The sequence below is a fragment of the Macrobrachium nipponense genome, chromosome 49 (genome assembly GCF_015104395.2).
Source record: "Macrobrachium nipponense isolate FS-2020 chromosome 49, ASM1510439v2, whole genome shotgun sequence".
In the NCBI taxonomy this organism is placed as follows: domain Eukaryota; kingdom Metazoa; phylum Arthropoda; class Malacostraca; order Decapoda; family Palaemonidae; genus Macrobrachium; species Macrobrachium nipponense.
The window spans coordinates 12,084,873-12,107,921 of record NC_087224.1 but is presented as its reverse complement, the minus strand read 5'-3'; the positions used below and the strand labels follow the sequence as shown (position 1 = coordinate 12,107,921).

Here is a 23,049-nt window from a genome sequence, read left to right as displayed (position 1 = left end):
TTCCAACTACTTTTTTGTTTCCTGTCCGCCCTCAAATCTGAAAAACCACTGAGGCTAGAGGGCTGCAAATTGGTATGTTAGTCATCAACCCTCCCAATCATAAAACAAACCAAATTGCAGCCTTCTAGCCTAAGTCGTTTTCATTTTTATCAAAGGTTAAAGTTAGCCATAACATCAATTCTGCCAACGCAATAGGTGCCAACAGCACAGACCACCACCGTACTGTGGCTAAGAGTTTCATGGGCATTGGATGAAAGTTACATACAGCAAGGCGTATTTTTGACTTGTTTTCATTTCAATGGCACAATGTCACGTAAAACGTAACTGATAAAAAGGTTCATAATATATCCATCATTACTATTGTGACAGTCACCTTATGTTATGCTAACTGAAATACTACACGAAATTAAACCTCATGCAATTACGTATTTCAGCACCTATGATCCATGATTATCTAATTCTAGCCGGACAATGAACCGTCGCATGCAATACAACATCCGACTTGACTAGACTCGCATCAATATATTGACCAAGGAGAACTGTTCATTGCGATTGTCGCTTCTGATACCGAGGGAAGACGACTTTGTATTATACCACACCTGAAAATTTACATTTACCGATTTTCATGACTCATTTTTCCTCTTTTGCAAATTCCTTCGTTATCGCATAGACATTTCCACGTCTGCCATAACAAAATAACAATAACAGCAATACAACGCAAGGTACGAACAACTCCAAAGCTCCGCTAACAATTCGAGCAACACGACTGTTTCCCGCAAGGAGGGTAGTGCCATCGATGTGTACCTCATGCGGGGCACTGTAGGCATTACTAAAGGTTCTTTACAACGTCCGTTCCATAGCTCCTAGCTGCGACCCCTTTCATTCCTTTTACTGAACCTCCATTCATATTATCTTCCTTCCACCTTGCTATCCACCCGAACCAAACGATTATTTCATAGTGCAACTCCAAAAGGTTTTCCTCCTGTCACACCTTTCAAGCCTACCTACTCTCAGTTTTCTTTCCAGCGCTGAATGACCTCATAGGCACCGGTGCTTGGCCTTCCGCCTAAACACTGCATTCCAATCCAGAACTGAAATGGTCATTCATTATGAAAATGAAAAACCAAAACGTTTTGCGATTGAAATTGCCCAAAATTCGCACAATCTATTCTAAGGCTTCCAGGGTCTTATCTTGACTCAGTGGCCCTAAAGCATGCACGCAAGCGCGCATGCACATACACACACACACACACACACGTAGTTACAGATGGTGTAAACCCCGGTAGAAATCAATACCAGCGTTATGTTTTGCAGAGGAATCATGGCGTCGAAGAATTTGCATATGAAAATGACAGATGACTTGTTATTTACAATGTGGCAATAAACATGACATGACCACCAACTATTAGAGAAAACAGAAATCTTTTACCACTGAATAGCATTCAACTTCTTCACAGGATAATTGGACCCCATTAAGTTACTTCCACTGATCAGAATGTTCATCTGGGGGGGTTTTACAACTCGACAAATAAAGAACAATAGATTGCCCAGACATCCCAGTATTATAAAAGTTCCTGCAGCGCAGAGCAGCGAACTTCCCCTCACAGGAAAAGGCGACAGCTGTTGTCCTCGCCGCCTTTCCTTCGGGAAAAGGAAGTGTGGCGGCTACTTTGTCCGTCTGCCAAGGTGAGTCAGCCCAGCCAAGTAGTGTATATACTCGTGTTGGGCGCCTCCGATATTGGCGGATTCTCGCTCGAGGTCTCCCCCCCCCCCCCCCCCCCCCACCCCCCCCCCCCCCCCTCGACGAGCAGAGGGCCAGCAGTCATTAAGCCCGTCAATAAGGCTAGGCTACGAATCATGCTGCAGTGAAACATCCTGGGCCTTAATACTGAGCCTATGTAATCCAGAGCACGCTTCATGATAAACATATTTCTCATCTGTCATTCGTATACTTTTCTTCGGATGAGAAAACTATCATACATCAGTCAATTTAGAAAAGCAAAAATTTCTTTCAATGCAGGATTCTTTACCCTAAGAAACACGTATTTCGGTCTGTTTCTACCCAATGCACCATTTTAAAACACCCTGGCTTCGGCGACACAATACAGTCGACTCACTAACGGGTGACGATGTTTCATTGCTTGGATTGTTAGAGCCACAATGCAATTTCGAGGGGGGTTCCTTTCCTAGATAAAAACAGAATCAAGGGTTTTAACCCGGTATGTAATCCAAAACCTTGCGCACGTTTTCAGTACAAGCCTGTCGTCGTGGATGACTGTAAAAAGCAAACCAAAGACTGTCAATATGCAGAAAGGTAATGACCCCCCAAGGAATTTACACCTAGATAAACGACCTCCGAAAAAACCCTTGGGGGTCACTATCTGGGACGGATCCCTGTCAATATCAGAAAGATAATGACCTCCAATAGATATTATATTAGTTCTAAATAACAACCCCTGAAAACCCATGGGGTCACTATCTAGCAAAGATCCTTTAAAGCAACAAGCTTAAATTGTCCTGGGTTATTAAAACATTGAACAAGGGTACCTCACACCAACTTAGACTCGGCGTACCCATCTTCATCATTATTTTGATGACTCAAAATGTGGACGGGATCCCACTGGCAATGAACGGCAGGCGATGGTCCAGTGGTCGCCCAGAGTAACTTTCTCAAGGGTAAGAGAATGACGACACATGGAAGAAAGCAACGACTGCTGTTCTTGTGTTACCTCACTCGTGTGCTGACGAAGACATGACATGAACTGTGAGGACGCACTTTTGGGGATTCGAAACGGCACTTTTAAAAGCTGGAAGGGGGGAGGAGGAGGAGGAGGAGGAGGAGGAGGAGGAGGAGGAGGAGGAGGAGGAGGAGGAGGAGGAACTGTGGTTGGCGGTTCTCATATAACTCGCGAAAATATACGTCCATTAGTTTTTTTTTCTTTATTTGCACAAGTTTATAAAAAAAAACTTTTTCACTAAACCGTTACATTTTCGAGCCATGCACCACTCTCTTCAAACTCTTAAATCTGAACGGCTGGTCATATATTCAGTTTATTTTCTTTTTATTATGCTGTACTCCGTTAATTCACATTTCTCTCTCTCTCTCTCTCTCTCTCTCTCTCTCTCTTCTCTCTCTCTCTCTCTCGTTAGTTGGTTTGTGCCTATATTTTAATAAAAAATAACAACAAACATTTGAAAAATAGTGTCGCATCTTATACAGGCATTATTCATCATTTGAAAACAAGTTTCCGTAAGAAATACTAGAAGACTACTTTTAAAAAAATCGTTGCGAACGTACTATAACCAAAGTCTACCAACGAACAGATGTAAAGATAATCAGTATCAGCCTTCAACTAGTAAAACAAAAATTCGCAAAGGTTCTTCGGAGCAATCGAGTTTTCTGTACAGCATATAACGAAGACCACAGCAAACAGACCTACTTTTCGGTGGTCTCGGTTTAACGCTGTATGAGCCGCGGCCCATGAAACTCTCAGCCGGCCGTTGGTGGCCTGCTTTGTTGCGTTGCCAGGCTCAGGATGATGGCTAATTTTAACCTTACCTAATTGAAATAAAAACTAGTGAGGCTAGAGGGCTGCAATTTGGTATGTTTGGTGATTGGAAGGTGGATGATCAACATACCAATTTGCAGCCCTCTAGCCTCGGTAGTTTCTAAGATCTGAGGGCGGACGGAAAAGTTATGAAGGACAAACAAATAGTCATCTCAAGAGTTTTCTTTTAACAGAAAACTAAAAACCTGAACTGTACTTATGCCACTGACTTTAAAGAATAAATCAGACCCTGGCAAACATCCCCTCCCCAAACCCCCCCTGCGAAAACAATCCAGTTAGTTGCTATGCAAAAAGAGACCACGGCACAGATCATCTTCCCTTAGCATCGAATGCTGCGACAACCATTTTTTTTTTTTTCTAAGGACGTCCATTACGTAAGACCCCTCTGTCTGCTGTGCAGGGTCCAGCAAAAGCCGTTTCTACGCACTTCCATTGGTCAGCAAAGAAAATTACGAACCATAAAGCGTTTCCGCCTCCCTCCCTTCCGTCCCCCCCGCCCCCCCCACCCCCCCCCCCCCCCTTCTTGCTGGTGTCGTCTAAATCGATAAATTGCCACGATAGCCTCTGTGCCATTTTAGAAAACTTGGCACACACTGCTTGCATGCGAAGACAACTGGTTTCTTGAAAGCATTTGGTGTTGTGTCGGACCAAGATGACCACAAGACATTCACGTTGTGATATTCATAATGATAAAGTGAAAATAATCGTAATTGAAAATGGCTACATAAAATCCATAACTGTGGATTTATAACCTACTCCAAATGCCTAATCTGGAATAACATACAAAAGAGAATAATTAGATAGCCTTGTCACCTTCTACCTTGAAATTAACGACAATATCGAAATATACAAGATTTAAAAACGTTTACAACATTCATTTCAAAATGTAAATACCAATGATATAAAAAAAATCTCATCAACTTGAACATTGCCGTGATTCAAAGTCCACTAAAATTACAATAATAGTTTAACATACTCCAGGAGATTTAAAAGAGCCAAAAATAGCAAAAATAACTAAAGAAATGGGTAGAATACATTGCACACGATTTCAAGACCTTAAAATATCTAAAGAAGTTAATGTCCACATTTAAGAATCTACGTATCTTCAAAAGTTCACTTACAAACGAGAAACGTTTCAAAACCCTTCCGAAAATGTAAAGCGTCGATGACAGAAAGTCTGTTTTAAATACTTATACCGCTTCTGGGTCAGTTTCGTCTGCAGAACATTCCTCATCTACGATCATATCAACGACATGAAGTTCAGAGTTATGTATAAGCCTATCGTGATCTCATGATCGCAATGTATTTACATGGCATAAATTTAATTCTATGTTCTATTCTCTGAATAGAATATAGAATTTCGACCAAAGGCCAGGCGCTGGGACCCATGAAGTCATTCAGTGTGGAAAGGGATATTGACAGAAGGCTTGAAAGGTGTACCAGGAGGAATATTCACTGATGAGGCGAGCGTTAGAGAGGATGGAAAGTCAGATGTAAGAAATATGAACGGAGGTACAGTAAAAGGAATGTAAGTAGCAGAAGCTAGGGAGGGGGGGTAAAGAAGGGACGCTGACAAGAACCTTAAGTATAATGCTTCCAATGCAACGAATGAGGTGCACTGATGGAACTACCCAAATTGTGAGATTTACATTTCCAAGAGTTTTAAGATTCAAACAATTTCATCATATCTGAAGTGGTTCAAAACACAAAACAAAAATCTACTTCAACATAAGAGTCAAACCAGACAAATTTTACTTTAAAACTGCGTAATTTTTTTTTTTTTTTTTTTTTGGGGGGGGGGGGGGGGGTTTAGGGGGGGGAAGGGGGCACCAACGCTCAAGTCGACGGAAGAGTTGTCTAATTCCCGTACTCTGGAGGTTCCCTTTGTACCATGGACCAAGATTCGACGTCATCGAACCGAACTACGCATCTACGAACGACCTGAAAAACCTGATGCTAACTTTCTCATTTCACTTTTGATATTGCTTTTCAACGGGCCCACTGTCTTTGGTCAAATGTCCTTCAATCAAACAAACTGGTCAGTTTTTGAATGCAGGAGAGAGAGGAAGAGAGGGTAGAGAGAGAGAATGGCGAGAAGAAGAGAATAGGAGAGACAATGAGATGAAGAGATTTTACTCTTGCTTGAAGGTAGTACTCTTATGATAAATCTTTTCCCAAGCAGATTTCCTTCATTTCAGCTAACTGTATCGAACTATATATTGTCAATTTTCTATATTCAATGCTGGTCACACGTGCTCTGTCAATTCCCCTTTCACACAAGGCTTTCTATCCATTAGAATCTAGCTTGGCAAAATAAAACCAACAATATATTCTGGATTTTCAGTTCTGTTCTACAACGTCCCCAACATTTATTCTTTCGAGAAAAAAAATACGAGGTCGCAACAATATTCTGTTTAATTCATAAAGAGTACCGCCCACCCCCCACAAACAATCTTAGTGGACATCGCCCGCCCCTCCCAACAAACAGTACCTTCTCCCTCAAAAGAGGGCAGGAGGAAGAAGCCCCAACAAACAATGGCACCGAAGGAAGGTGCCACCGACCGAAAGATCCCCGAAATAAAACTTCAGTTATTTGCCAAAATGACAACGACAGCCTAAGGCGGCTGCCAGATCCGCCTCCTGGCGTTGGTCAAGACTCCACGCTGGCCACTTACTACACTGTACTGTCAAAACGTTCATGGAAGGCCCAGCAGTGAGGAATGATGCCGCCTTTTCAGGTGAATTGGGAAGAGGGCGCCTAGTATAAAGAAACCGAGGTTACCGGACTTTTTCTCAATAAAGCACTGGGGGCAAACTTCACTCACAGAACGCTACAACGAAAGAATAACGAACTTCCACTCTCAGAACGCTACAACGAAAGAATAACGAACTTCCACTCTCAGAACGCTACAACGAAAGAATAACGAACTTCCACTCTCAGAACGCTACAACGAAAGAATAACGAACTTCACCCACAGAATGCTACCAAGAGAGAATAACAAATATTGCGAAGAGACGACATGAGGGAATGAATATATATATATACCCCTCGACGGCCGACTTCCGCAACGATTGCGGAGACAAAATCAAATCATACCGGCAGGAAGTCATCACACTCCCGTAGGATCTTTCCAAGAAAGTGTATGGTATATAAGCTTTCCGCCAAAAGGCCAAGCACTGGGACATAAGAGGTCATTCAGCATTGAACAAAAATAGACAGTACGAAACACTGAAAGGTATAACGAGGAAAACCTCAGAGAAGTTGCATTATAAAACAATTGTTAGTTTACGGTGGAAAGTCAGATGGAAGAAAGATATGAACGGAGGTACAGCAAAGGAATGAAAGAGGTTGCAGCTAAGGGCCATGGAAGGGACACTACAGAGAACTTTAAGTAATGTCTACAGTGCACCACGTGAAGCGCACATCCTGGATCTTTCCTAGACAGTGACACCGTAAGATTATAACCCGGATTGCGTATCAACCTTTGTGATGTGTTTAGTACGAGCCCATTAGGGATTACCGTCTAAACATAAACAAAAGACTGTCAACATTATGAAGGTCATGACCCCAAGAAATATGGTCACTATCTAGTCAGGATCGCCCCATCCATGAACCGAGTGATTCTCTCCTTTTGATCACTTTAAACCTACACCATTATTATCAATATTACTCGACTATATTCTGACGTGGAAAAATTGAGGTGGCTTTCACTCATCATTTGTCATTTTGACAGTAATTAACAAGAATGGAAGTTTCGTATGGAAGAAGCCTTTAAAAAAAAATGTAAAAATTACAAAAATTATTCTCATGGATGTGAAGAAAAAAAAGTGTGAAAGAAATACATGATATTTCAAGATGCAACAAACAAGGACTAAAAATAAAGGCATAGCGCCCCCCCCCCCCCCCTTTAACAAAGGTCTGAAATGAATCGACTTCCGACTTCTAGGGAGTTGAACCAGTTTCGCTACATACAAGAAACGCCATGCTCATATTACAACTATAGTAGATTCACATCACCCGTGCATTTGATGTCTATAGGCCAGTTCCCTTACGACGCTCCTGATTGGCTGTTGATGAGCTAACCACAGGGCTGGACACTCCCGGTCTCTCGAGAGAGTTCACATAGGCAAGGTGTATGTTCCACCTCTCCTGAAAGACGTAGCCCTCAGGAGAGGTGGAACATAGATCCTACCCATGTGAACTCTCGAGAGAGACTGAGAGTTTCCAGCCCTGCGATTGGCTTATCAACAGCCAATCAGGAACGTCGTAAGGGACGGGCCTAGACATCAAATGCACGGCTGATGTGAATCTACTTTAGCTCAGGCTCCAAAAAAAAAAAAAATAATAATTAAAAAAATAAACAAACTAAATATATAAATGAATAAAAAATTGGGAAAAAACTACCATACAGGATTGAAGAGGACACAATGCATATCACGTGAACATACGGTCGGGGTAAAAACATGAGGATAAATATCGCCATTGCTCTATGGCGTGATTTTTTTTGTTGTTGTTGTTGTTGCTAAGGCTACCAAGCTATGACGGCGTTTGACGCAACAGTGACACTTCCTGAAATGTCTGTCTTAACCATACACTATACTTATAATAAACGATGAAGTCGAGACACCACTCCAACACAGCAACAAAAATCAAAATTTAACATTCAAGACAAATAAATGATTGCTGAAGGTCATTTACTATGGAACAGTTAGAAGAAACCCACAAAATCACTGTGTATAACGTGTTTACTTATAAGTATTTATATCTTATAAATACTTATAAGTAAACACATCATACACAATGATTTTGTGGGTTTCTTTTTCAATCTTCAGAAGAAAACTGAAAGAAGTTTTAGTTTGGTTCATAAAACAGTTATTATATCCATGTGGAAGGAGGGCCTCCTAAAGAAAATTTAATTATACAAATAAAGTATGTAGATCTATCGATATTCAAACAAATATGATTATATACATATAGTTTTAGATATTTTTACACGAGATTCTTTTTAAACTTGTTTTTTTTCTATCTAAATTGATTACGGCGTCAATCACCTTACTTGAATTCAACCACAGCATTGAACGAAACATATCCACCCCATCCTCTCTCTCCATATAACGGAAAGATATATATACTACACCAGCGCCACTGATTCACTATGCATATTATATGCTCCGCTTCCCCTGGTACACCAAATATACATTCACTCGAATAGAATAGAGCAGAATATGGAACCTAGACCGAATGCCAAGGACTGGGACCTATGAGGTTATACAGCGCTGAAGAGGAAATTGACAGTAGAAAGGTTAGAAAGGAGTAACAGGAGGAAATCCCTTTACAGTTGCACTGTGAAGCAGTTGTTAGGGGAGGGGTGAAAAATGGAAGAAAGAATATGAACAGTAAAAAGAATGAAAAGCATATATATCTATATTATATATATAATATAATTATATAATATAATATATAAATGTATATTAGTTAAAATGATAGACAGAAATAGTTAAAAGGGACCCAGAGAAGGAAATAAGGAAAATGGAACCTAGGCCTATATTAGTACTGGGCAAACATGACAGCACGACAATAAGGAGAACAGAAGGCGAGGCAACATCTAATCTGATAGGACGAGATTTCCTGTGTGGCACGAACTGGGCCCTAGAGTGTGGGTACTCATCAGTGCTACTCTTACTACATAGCAGGTCTGCGACGAAATTGGGAAATGTTGGCGTCACTCCAGAAGCTGCCACGCAGCTGTAGTAGAGACTACAAAAATATTCATCCTCTCTCTCTTTCTCTCTGCTATATACTACAAATCAACCGGCAACACATCGGGATTGACATTTTCAGCTATTAAGCATTTTCTGGCGCTTAATATCCAACGCAATACATTAACGGGAACCAATACACGAAGCTACTTCAAAACCCCCATGATTATTCAGCGGTTTCATTCTTCTCCTAAGATGACCTCTTTGTACATGCTTTCCAAGAGATCAGATAAGATCAGATTGAGGGCAAATGCCAAACACTGGAAGCTATGAGGTCATCTAGCGCTGAAAGGCAGATAGACATCCAAGGAGGTCTGAAAGGGTGGTAATAGGAGGAAAACCTCAAAGCAGTTGCACTACGAAGCAATTGTTAAGAGAGGATGGAAAGGACTGAAGGATGATAATATGAACGGAGGTACAGTAAACGGAATGAAAGGGAACGCTGCAAAGAATCTCAAGTAATGCCTACAGTAAGTCCTGTGAGGTGTACTGATGGCACTACCACCCCCGGCCCCTACGTGGATACATACGTCATAACTTCCCCTATTCATGTCAGCCATCCAAAGGAACCTTGATCTGTCCACTATGGCGATATTAGAGGAGAGAGATGTAGATGTTCCGAACCCCTGTGAAGCTAGATCACAGTGACCACCTGAAGGTCACTATCTAAGAAGAGATGACCTCCTGAAGGTCATCACTATCTTGGAAGAGATGACCCCCTGAAGGTCACTATCTAGGAAGAGATTCCGAAGTTCATGCCAAAGTCATTCAAATCTGTACACTTAGCAAGGGCTCTCTGTGAACAATTGCTAAGGAATAATTCTCCTACAGACCTTGCTGTGGGGTGGCTGCCTGCCCTACAATATCAACACAGACCGCATTTCCATATAATGACAGGGATGGTCGCTGTTCAGATGATAAGCTCTTATGTTACTGATTAACTGATCGATATGTAACAAAAAAAATAAATAAAAAAAAAATCCTGGTGAAGCTTGAAGGTGAGAAATCAAAACTTGCTGGCCCACTTGGAGACCAACTTGTCCAGTTCTCGGGCTGTAGAATTTGGCCCCCCTCCCCCGAACCATTTCCTAACAGGCTGCCGCTGCCTAGATAGTTCTTTACTATGGCACATTTCTAAAGAGTTACTCAAGGCCTTAAAGGCATTACTGACAAGTCTACGTTTTTTAATCTTAAAGGCATTACTGACAAGTCTACGTTTTTTAACGAGTTGAACTTATGAATGGCATGCACAGCGGAGGCGGCTACCAACTTGTAAGCAATGTCAATGATAAATGTTTCATATACGTATATATAAACACTGATAGAATTTTTAAAGCAAATGAACGAATGCAATCCACTCCAACTATTCCACAGTCCAGCCAACCGAACCGACCACGAACACCAACCCCCCCAACCCACCCCCACAAGCCTCCTCCTCTTCCTCCCCATCCACCGGACTCTCCGGCTGTCTATCCATGACCTTGACTCCTCAAACACAAGGGAGGATCGTCCTGGTCCCAGCAAGCAATAAAAGAAGAAGAAGAAGAAGACACACCTGCAGTTGCACAGCCCTCTCGTAATAAGTGATCCGCAAGCATGACTAAGCTGGAAATGCTTTTTTTTTTATCCTTTTAGTTTTTTATTGATAGACTGAAGGGGCCGGCAGGGAGCAGCAACCTAGCGTCCTCTGCCTACATACATACATACACACACACATATAACTATTATATTTAATATTCTTATTAAATAAAAATCAAAACCCAACCACCCAATCATGGTGTGTGGAACAAAAATAAATGACTTGTGTGGGCCTGGTTGTCATCAGCTGTCTCGTCTTTCCATTGAAAGGCCTGGGTTCGATTCCTGAAGTGAGTCAGCTATATATATATATATATATATATATATATATATATATATATATATATATATATATATATATATATATATATAGATTTAACCTTACTTGAACTTGTTCTTTGTGTTTGCAGATTTAGAGTAATTACGAGTTTCCTTATTTAATAGCAAAATGCATTTGTACTCCAATATTCGTTAATACTACCATTTACTTGCAAGAAACTCCAAACTTTCGCTTTTATGGGCAAATTTTATGCTTTGCATTGGAACATTTAACTTAACTTCCACTGTTAAAAGAATACACAGGTATTTTCCATACTTGGCCAGGTATCCTGATACAGATCTGACTGAGCACCTACTATGCACGATCAGGCAGTATGACAAACTTGAATCAACCGTTATTTTCATATACATCTATGCAGGACTGCTTCCTCATTCTTAGAAGTCAATTTCACCTAATCAAACGCCCCCCACAATCAAAATGAAAACGATAAAATCAACGCAAAAACACATTATTAAAGAATATATGGAAAAACTCCTCCAGAGATAGACAGAGAGGCGGTAAACTGGCAATTATCGACCCCTAAAGTTGCCAGACTGGCAAGACATCCCGTCTCTCTCTCTCTCTCTCTCTATCTCCCTACCTCGTTACATCATTAACATAAGAGACGTCCCTTATGTTGAAACAGGATCTCTAAAAGACATTCCTGGCTCTTGCAATCTTCCGTTCTTGAGAAACGGCCCTATCACCTCCTCTGGGTTAAGCCTCGCCCTTCCTCCTTCACCCAACTTACAAGCTCTCTCTCTCTCTCTCTCTCTCTCTCTCTCTCTCTCTCTCTCTCTCTCTCGATTAGATAACAGGTTAGAATTGGAGCGTACTTATGCCGGCACGAGTCCCTCGCTCTCATGCATGCCTTAATCTACGGAAGAGGGCTTATCTCGCGAATCCTTGGAAAAGTTGCACATGTTGTCTACAGACCTTGGATAAAGGTATGGCGCACTGTCTCCTGGGCAAAGAACGTAAATTTAATAAGCTAAGGCCGTGGTGGATCGAGCCTGAATTGTCAATGAACGCCGGTTTAGGGGCAAACCTCAGCAGCGAACCTCTGCTTCGGTAGTAGAAACCAAGGTAAGAAGAAGACAGTGGTTAAGACACAGGCCCTGGGGCTACATGCCCTGGTCTGCGGTATGCTGGGCCCGGCACAGACCGTTTCGTTTCGGCGACTATATAGAGAACACGAACCTTTTCTCCATCCATGCATCCTGAACCTGTTTCTTTCTTTCTCCATCCATGCATACTGAGCCTACGTATTTCTTTCTGTCTTATCCATGCATCCTGTAAACCTGTCTTTCGATGAACTGAAAGGGTTGAGGATTTTTAAAGTTCATACTATGGAAGCAGAGAGAGACAATATTGGCGAGTGCTTTATTTTGCCTCCTGCCTGACGGTTATAATGACCCCGCAAGTATTTGTTTACGAGAGGTTTGTCTGTATGCGTTAAAGCAGTACTGCCATCATATTGTGAAGGTTCGTATTAATATATATATATATATATATATATATATATATATATATATATATATATATATATATATAATCTGACTTGATATCATGCGACATGATAGGAATGAGAACTTTTACAACATCTGCAACGGAATGAGCATTTTGCAATATTTGGCAACGTATGAAATGGGCCAGTCAACGCTAAAAGGCTCCTGAATAAGAATTATTAGTGTGTGCTGAATGGTAATTATAGGCCTATTTGACTTTTCCGCCGACGAGAGAGCAGAGAGAAGAGAGATGAGGACGGACGAGAGAGACGAGAGAGAAGAGCTTCACTGCTAGGCTCACCCTTTAGCTCCTGAAACTAAGATGTATAACCACAAACCGTAAACCTTCCTACCCCTCCACAACAACACACACACACACACTCAATCAACCGTTTCACATGCCTACATAAGCGATACAGTGGAAGAAACGAAAATCTCCCGAGCCATACGCAATTACCCGATTCATTCCGTATAAGGTGTAGAGGCGGGTCCGTAACGCGCGCACACACATACGGACATACATACTTACATTCCCGTCGACACATTTAATGTTACATGCCATTTATATCACGAGTCTAGGGACCAGACTCTAAAAATAAACATCAGACTTGCTCGGTTTTGCAAAATTTTTCCGAAATGCAACGTCCGTTGCATTTCGGGGGGAGGGGGAAAGCACGGATTATATATAAACTGGAAGCCCATCTGAAAAGTAGGTTCGAATACACAAAAGTTATGAAAAAAAGAGAATATGAACGGAGGTACAGCAAAAGGAATGAAAGGGGTCGCAGCTAAGGGGACAAAGGGACGCTGCAAAGCACCTCAAGTAAAGCCTACAGGGCACTGTGTGAGGTGCACTGACGGCACTATCCACTCCCTCCCCCCGGCGAGGAAGATTAAACGTTTGCAACCACCTGCCATATTCCGAGATGGAAGTATCATTGTCATCGTTTCTGTTCTTGGTACCAGCATTTCATTTTGTAAACAAACTCAGAATATTTCAGCGAACTTTCAAACCAGCGTACACAAAATAAGATGTCTACTTGGGCAAATAAATAAATAAATAAGAACCTTACACAGCTACTATAGCCTAGACATGACTCGCGAGAAATGTCGACTTTCGCTTTCGACTGATAAGAACTTCATATCAGGCGCCACACATTCTACCAGTAGCCCCCCCACTTACGATAAGCACTTGAGAATGTTACAAATAAAAATGACATATGCGCCATAACAATCTGACATTACTTTTGTTTGTATAAACATGAATTTGCAATGTGTTTACGTGTGTATAGGCCTATAATGTGTGTGTGTGTGCCTTAAGCTACAAATGTATTTGATATTAAATTTGAATCAAGGTGATGATATTATTATATATATATATAATATATATATCCCAATACATACATAAAAGGTTAAAAGGTACGGTTTGCTTGGGCCTACCAAAACTCTCTCTCTCTCTCCGCTCGCGGTTATCAACTGGACAATCGAGTTTTGGAAGGTGATGTACATAGGCCTAACACAATAATGTTTACCTATTACTAACAGAGCTCTAAACATACATTGAACAGCCCTGAACAATCACGATACCAAACCACAGGCCATTCTGTCTCTATCACGTGACAATAACTAGTTGATTTTAAAGATGGTCCCCTACAAATTACTGGTTCTTTCAGAAATAAAATATGTTGCTTTTCAACGAATAATTAATACTTTGCCCATATTACTTTTACAAAATACAAGGATATTACATGAAAAAAAAGTCTACAGAACACGTCCACGATTACAAAGGCTACCAAAACTACCCACCAAATGACAATACGGTATCACGTTTCAATAGAAACCACCACACGAAGCCTTTCGCAAAAGAGTTAAAAATAGGACACGAATCCTCTTAAAACCAGTTTAAGGATGCTGGAGTAGCTGGTCTTCCGACGAGCATGAATGCGGTGAAGAGAAAGATGCCGAATTAAAAACGAGAAACATAATGAATTAAACAAGCAGGCGATGTACACAGAAAAGAGGAACAAATAAGAGAAATTATGTTAAGTTTGACACGCTAGAGAAGAAATGATCAGCTATTTCGAAATCGTCAGCCTCACAGGAGATCAAAATAAACGCCTTGACATTCAAAAGTTGACGGTTGTGATCGATAACCACTGGGACAGGGTGGAGCCTTCGTCTCGACACCACAAAAAAAATCTGTTTTATACACTTCGGTCTAAGGCAGACCGACAGACAGACTGGTTTAACGCCACCAGCACGGCACATAATGTCGGCAGAATCATGGTCGCTATTCCGGTCTGAGGCCCGAAAAGTCGGTCTACTCGCTTAGATGGAATGTACGTGCGTGTATGTACTTCGCCTAACCACATCCGTCTAAGGATGGCAGAGTCCGCCTAACCACGCCCGTCTAAAGTTGGCCTAGTCTGCCCGTCTAGGTCTAACCACTTCGGTTAAGGGTGGGCTGGCTTCGCCTATTCAAATCAGCTGAGCAACACAAAGAATGTAACATTTTCTTAATATTACATGTGTACGTACATGAGAGAGAGAGAGAGAGAGAGAGAGAGAGAGAGAGAGAGAGAGAGAGAGAGAGAGAGAGAATAATTATCCTGACGGAAGATAAGGGAAATATCATCAGCGCCTGAACTGTTGCTGGGCTCCGACAAAAAAAACGTTCCTTGATAATAATAATGATAATGATAATAATATTGGCGATGATCATTCGTCTTCAAGTAGCCTAACAATAATAATAATAATAATAAAATAGAAATCCGCATCGAGTTATCCTGGCAAGCACATGTCCGTAACACAGGCTCTTGAAAAAGTGTGTCAAGGCACCCTCCTCAAAAGCGAAGCCACAGAAGTTAAAACACGTCCGGATAACGTAACAGACATCCACGAACCTCTAGAGAAACAAACCAGAGGAGAAAACACGTCCCGACAACGTAACAGACATCGGTAAACCTCTCGAGAAACAAAACCCAGAACAACGTAACCAGACATCCTTGAACATCTAGAGAAACAACTATCGTAGGCCTATAGTATGAAACGTCTCGAGGTAATATTAACGAGGAACGGGAGATAAAAAGATATAAAAAATCCTAGAAAAAAAACAGTAAATCGAGGTAATACGAAATTAGATGAATTAAAAGGTAGGATTATCATTCAAAAACAAATGTGGGCGGTGTCCGTTGGGGAAACATCAACGGCAGCACCCCGCCCATGTCTGATTTCAAACTAAAATGACTATATATATATATATATATAATATATATATAATATATATATATATATATATATATATATAATATAAAAGCAGACGCGCCCAATATACGTTTATTGATCGATAACAATGACTATGGGTCTAGAGAACCGTCATGTCATCATCAGCCCTAGACCGATCATGTGCTCATGTCAGACATACAGCTTTCGTATGTGGTATGTGGTCTGCTTATGTGGTCTGTTCATGCAGAAATGTTACAGAATGATTATTAATTATGAACCTTCAGTGTTGCAAGCGGGGGGATGGGGTAGGGGGAGGTGGAAAGGTAACCAAAAAACGAATTAGAAGAAATTTACGACTTACTTCGGTGGGGAAGCAGCAAACTAAGTGTGTAACAGACACAGACAGACAGACAAAGACATGAAAAACAGACATACAAACATAAAAAAAGGCTGGGTGTTTTACAAACGAAAAAAAAGCAAAAAAAAGTTTTTTTTTTTTAAATAAAGCAAAAAGGAACTCACATGGATTAATGATGGATCGCAGGTCGATACCCCCCGGCCCCCCGACCCCGCTGGAGGAGGTGGAGGAGGCGGCGGCCACCACCGAAGTATCACACTCCACGGGGCCTGATCTGCCGTTGGCCTGCGCGGCGGCTGGGACGTTTGTCGTACCTTCGGCGGCTTCCATGACGACGTTTGACGTTTGACTATATCCGCTGGTCGAACAACGAGGGTAGTATTCCTGCCACTGCTTTTTTTTTTATATCTTTGCGTCACACACAAATCTTCGCTCTGATAAACCTTATTTGAAACACTTCGATAAACCCCCGACAGGAGAGACGTAACGTCACGTCACGGTTTCAACTTTTATATTACTCCGCTCCCGTCGACGGTTGAACCACCAATGGAATGACGTCAACGGTGCTGCTGCTCTCTCGGCCTCACGCGCGAATGACGCCGTGGTTCCCGCACTCGCCGCTAGGGGGACGATATGTCTTTCTCCCTCTCTCTCTCTCCCTCCCTCCCCCTATCTCTATCTCTCCATGGCCCCCTCCGGAGGGCGCCATTACCACCCCTGAAGGAGCCCCCCCCCCCCCACCCCCCCGGCCCCCCCACAACATCCCGGTGGGGACGAGACCCAAGGTGTGCGCGTCCGGCATCTGCGCCACTTGATTTTGTGGAAAAATATTTTTCCCCCCGACTGGCCGCCACCTCAGCGCATTCGATACCTCAACAATATTATAATGGTTAAGAGCGAGAAAAAAAAAAAGGAAGGAAGAGTTTGTCACCTAAATGACTCAGAACAGACTCGATTTATTACGTAATAGAGAATAGAATCGAATTTGTGGATCATGAAGTAGAGTTTCCATCGACACCTCAACCACAGTGCATACGATTCCTAGACGGGGGAAGGAAACGTCTGCTCGTTTAGGAAACGGGAAAAAGACAGCATTTATTACATAAATGTAATATAATAGAGCTTAGGCCAAGCTGGGACCTATAAGGTCATTCAGCGCTGGAAACAGTGAGACTGGAGGAGCAGTTGCACTATAAAATAACTGCAACGAGAGGGTGGATAGCAAGATGTAGGATATAATATGAATGGAGGTTCAATAAAAGGAATGAAAGGGGTTGCACAGCTAGGGGCCGAAGGAAAGGGGACGCTTTATTCCATTAATGGCTCAAAATAGACATCACATCCATCCACTTGACTGAATGCCGCTCCGAGATTTCAATCAGACATACGGCTGGCATCTGTAGGCCTAAATATCACAGCTCACAATTTTAACTCGCACAAGAAAAAAAAGACACTGATATACACGCCCAATACAGACTATTCTGAGCCATACGCCCAGCTGTCCGTAATATACTTTTAACGAGTATATTGTTCTAGACAACTCAGCTTGAATTCTTTTTAGGCCCATCCTCAGGAGACGACATAATAACCCCTGGATTAGAACTAGACTCAATGCACATTTATTCCGCTATTCACACAAAGGAGTTCTATTGTGGAGAAGCTTGCTTTAGCAAGGTAAAATAGGAGTTCCCCCGTTTCTTCTTGAAGATCACGGCCTATTTTAAATAACCCTAACACTCCCCCAACCCCAACTCGAAATGCTATACAACATTTACAAGATTTCTGTAAACGATTACGAGACAATTTTCTACTTTAAAAAGTCACTCGACTTTGTACTAAAAACAGACAAGTAGGAAATGAGCATTCGAATTTTCTGTACAGCCTGTAATGCTGTATGAAACCCTCAGCCACGGCCTGGTAGTGGCCTGTGTCATTGGCACCGCACCAACATGGCTAACTTCAACCTTAAACAAAGAATAAAAACTACTGAGGAGGCTAGAGGGCTGCAATTAGGTATGTTTGATGATTGGAGGGCGCATGATCATCGTACCAATTTGCAGCCCACTAGCCTCTGTAGTTTCCAAGAAATGAGGACAAACATGAAAGTGCGGACAGACAGACAAATAAAATGACAAGGTCCTTCAAATGATAATAAGCTTAAAAGAGCTTATTGTAGTAGAAGTACTGTCCCAGTGAAGAGCGGCTTCCTCTCAACATTCCAGCCGATTTAAATACGCGAAAGATCACCAGCATTCCGCCAGCCCACGTTTAAAAAGTTTATTCGAAAACGAATGTTTCTCATTTTGACGAAGACACCGAGACGGGCCGGAACCTCCTTTGTCAGGCTTTTGAGCTTCTCTGCATTCTAAAGCTCTCCAATTAGGTACCTCACTCCTTTATCAAGCCCTGAGAGGTAACAGAGTATCGAAACCTTTCCCTGAGCAAAGCGGGATGCCATATCTCAAAAACTAAACTTAGAATTAGCTTGTAAATCATCTCATTACGTCTCCCACACCCAACTTTGTTAGTTGTCAAACTAACCTAACATCTAACCCAACCTAACCTGACCTAGGGGCGATGCAATAAAAACCGTCGATGGTGCAATGCTTCGCTTACATCTCAGGAATTTGCTACCAGAAAAGAAGATTTTTCCTTATTTTATACTCTGAAATCAATGTTTATCTTACTACAAACGTACCCTGACGGTCAATACTGACAGTGTAGAGACATTATGTCCTGTCCATGGGATCTTTCGTACGACCACAAAACTCGGACCAAAGGGACACTCACTCTGCGCATTTGTAAATGGGACTGACTGGTGATGCCTATAGAACAGGACAGAATGTAGAATTTAGGCCAGTGGCCAAGCACTGGGACCTACGATGTCATTCAGCGCTGGAAGGGAAACTGATAGTAAGAAGGTGTTTAAGATGTAAACAGGAGGAGAACCTCAAAGCAGTTGCACGATGAAACAAATGTTAGAGAGGGCTGAGAAAAGTCTGACGGAAGGAAAGAGAATACGAACGGAGGACCAGTCAAAGGAACGAAAGAGGTTGCAGCTAGGGGCTTAAGGAAGGGGCGCTGCAGAGACCCTAAAGTCATGCCTACGATGCATCACCCCCTAAGGGACTGGTTTCTATGCATTTGCCAGTCAGTAATATTAACAACTCAACTCTAACACAGACTTACCATTGGAGTACAATCCAAATGGTAGTACAATCCTTACCACTAATCCTACCCAGTCGAAACTCCACCAAAGTGGCCTTGTACCTGCAGGGGCGCTAGCTCCAACTGCGTACTTCTTAAAACTATGGTGCGTTAGATGGCAATTAAAAAAACCTAGGACCTTGCAAAAATACCAACAGGGAAATGTCAGGAGTGGAGATCTGCCAGAAAAGACTAGCTAGGGCACTGTACATGTAGATAGGTAAGGGGCCAGACGTGCTCTGCCCTCTTTCTCAAGGTCATCTGGTGTAAAGGTGTCCTCAAAAACGAGCAAAAACACAAAGGAAGAAACAAAATGTAAAAATAAACAGGGGAAGCAGGGAAAAACAAGTGAAGCGCTGGAGAATGCTAAAATAACCCACATTTCACAAGAGACAACAACAAGCATTATTTCTTGCTGGCTTGAAAAGCGCCATATATATATATTTCCCAGCCTTCATTTTTTCCTCATTCCTTAACTGCTGCTTGTTTACGTTTTATCTCAAGTTTTCTGTACAGCAAATGATGCTGTATGAAACTCTCAGTCGGACGTGGTGGCCTGTGTTGTTATTCTGCCATGGTCAATGCTAACCTTAACCTTATGTAAAATAACAACTACTGAAGCTAGAGGGGTGGCCTTTCCTATAGCGTTGCCAGACGCACGATCATGGTTAACTTTAACCTTAAATAAAATAAAAACTAGAGAGGCTAGAGGGCTGCAATTTGGTATGTCTGATGACTGGAGGGTAGATGATCAACATACCAATTTGCAGCCCTCTAGCCTCAGTGGTTTTTAAGATCTGAGGACGGACGGACAGACAAATACCCATCTCAAGGGTTTTTCCTTTATACATATAACACAAAATAACCAACATCTTCATGTGCGTGCACCTTTAAAAATAATAATAACGGAACACTTTATTAAATAAAAAATAGGATAATAATAACCTAACACTCGGGGACAACAGAGTTGAAATCCTTCAGAGGCTACAATGAAACTACGTCCTGACCCGTCTCTCTCTCTCTCTTTCTCTCTCTCTCTCTCTCAGCCATTAATTAAATATAAACATATTATGTGATTAGCATAGAAACTTTCTTGTAAATCTTTTACCAAACACATACATACATACACAAACACACACACACACACACACACACACACACACACACACACACACACACACACATATATATATATATATATATATATATATATATATATATATATATATATATATATACATATATACATACATACACAAAACAACCCTGTGAGAGAGAGAGAGAGAGAGAGAGAGAGAGAGAGAGAGAGAGAGAGAGAGAGACCATCTCCTGGATAAAAAAAAAAAGAAAAAAAAAAGGGGCGGACACGCCCTACAAGAACGAGGTCCCATAAAATTGTTTCTCAGCACAATCTATAAAAAGGCCTCATTTGCAGATAATGATGGGGTCTTCTCTCTCTCTCTCTCTCTCTCTCTCTCTCTCTCTCTCTCTTATCTCATTCTCCCAATTATGCCTTGTCGAAATTCTAAAAGCGAGGACAATTAATCTATCCTAATAATATTTTTTTATATTAGTCTCTCTCTCTTAATTAATCTATCCTAATACTATTTTTTATATTAGTCTCTCTCTCTCTCTCTCTCTCTCTCTCTCTCTCTCTCTCTCTCTCTCTCTCTCTCTGCCTATAAAAGGAGCCAATAAAAACGCCAAATTGTAGAAAGTCAATGCTATATTTCAGAGACCTACTGTGTCTCTCTTCAGGCAGGTGATGAATGAGAAGCATTACAGAAAAATCGGTATTTTTACCAAGAGGTCCACAGGTCAGCAGTTGCATCACCCAAGTTGGCAATTTCTCTTGAATCTTCTTCATCGCTGGTTGGAGGATGATTTTATCTATAACATCCGAGTCCCAAACATCTTTTGAGACATTCGTCGTGTTTCTTAGTTCAATCAAAGCTGATTCTACCATCTGGCCTTTGAACTGACAATGGCTGTCATGAATTATTTTTGACAAATTCAAGTTTATTCTGTGATTATGGTTATCTATTTGGTTGAAAACAGATAAATCACTCCCCTAGAGATTAATACAGCATAAACGTTCAGTTAGGCACAGCCAATGAGCTAGATTCAGATTCTACCAAGCTCTAACGTAACCCATAAGGATTTCAGGCGAAATAGCCCCGTACATTGGTGAGGGTTCAGATATCTAGGAACAGACTAAAGGAGCCACCATTGTCTGTACCAAAGAGCAGTAATGTATGACAAATGAATAAATTGTTTTTTGTAATGCTCACACAGAATGGAATTGGATGTAAAATTTAGGCCAAAGGCCAAACACTGGGGGCTATAGGTTATTTAGTGCTGAAAGGAAAACAGATTGAAACCATTTTTAAGAGAGGATGGAACAGTCAGATGGAAGACTAAAGACAAGTTTCATTTTTTTACACCACGAATGAAACCCCAAAAGTGTCAAACGTTCTCATTTGGGGAACATCAAAAGACAATATAAAATATCAAATAATGAAGTATATTGGTTTAATTCTCGTGAAGTGTTATGTAAAGAAGGCGTGATCCGACCTACAGCTTACTCGGGGCGCATGCTAAAATCTACGGTCAAATAGAGCGTCGTCTCACCAACGAAAATTAAAATAAATACGATGTATTTTGTTAGAAATAATTGTTCTGTACTGTTTAATTAACATGCACATTATTAATATTTTACATTTTCACTCTAATAAATAAATCATAAATATCCTATCCTAAAATTCGTGTATCTTCAACCCAACGCGAAACATCTTTTCAGACCTTTTAAGGCCTTTCCTACCCCCCAACAAGAAAAAGAACAACAACAACAAAACAGTTTGTAGGCTTACTCCCAGAGTAAGTGACAAATCAATTCCATGATATTCATGTACTATATGGTACTTAAATTCCTTCATCAACGGACATGAAAGGGTTTACTTAGACACACAATGACCATGACATACAAATGGCGACAAAGCTGAGGTAATTAACTCATACTTCATACATGAAAAAAATATAATAAAAGATATTTCCAAATGCTAACGACATTAAATGCACGGTTAAACAAGGCCACCACAAAAAAAAAAAAAAAAAAAAAAATGGTCTCGGTATATGAGCCACGACCCGTGAAACTTGAACCACTGGCCGGTGGTGGCCTGCCTATGTTGTTGCCACACACACACGATCATGGCTAATCTTAACCTTAAATAAAATGAAGACTACTGACGAGGCTAGAGGGCTGCAATTTGGTACGTTTGATGACAGGAGGGTGGATGATCAACATACCAATTTGCAGCCCTCTAGCCTCGCTGTTTTTTAAGATCTGAGGACGGACAGACAGACAAAGCCGGCACAACATCAAAGAAGAGTCACATTCCATAAATGTTTCTCATGAAATTGACGCTGTAGTCTATTAACATATTGATGTGTACTGTAAACATGTATTATTATTATTATTTCAGTAAATAAAACCTGTTCACACGGACCAATCACACCAAAGGAGCC

The 23,049-nt window shown here is 41.3% G+C and overlaps 1 protein-coding gene across 2 annotated transcripts in view; it reads right to left on the bottom strand.

Moving 5' to 3' along the window:
• The window catches only part of LOC135205331 (reticulon-2-like), a 119,820-nt gene that overhangs the window by 42,456 nt on the left and 54,315 nt on the right, over positions 1-23,049 (bottom strand). The window lies entirely within an intron of this gene.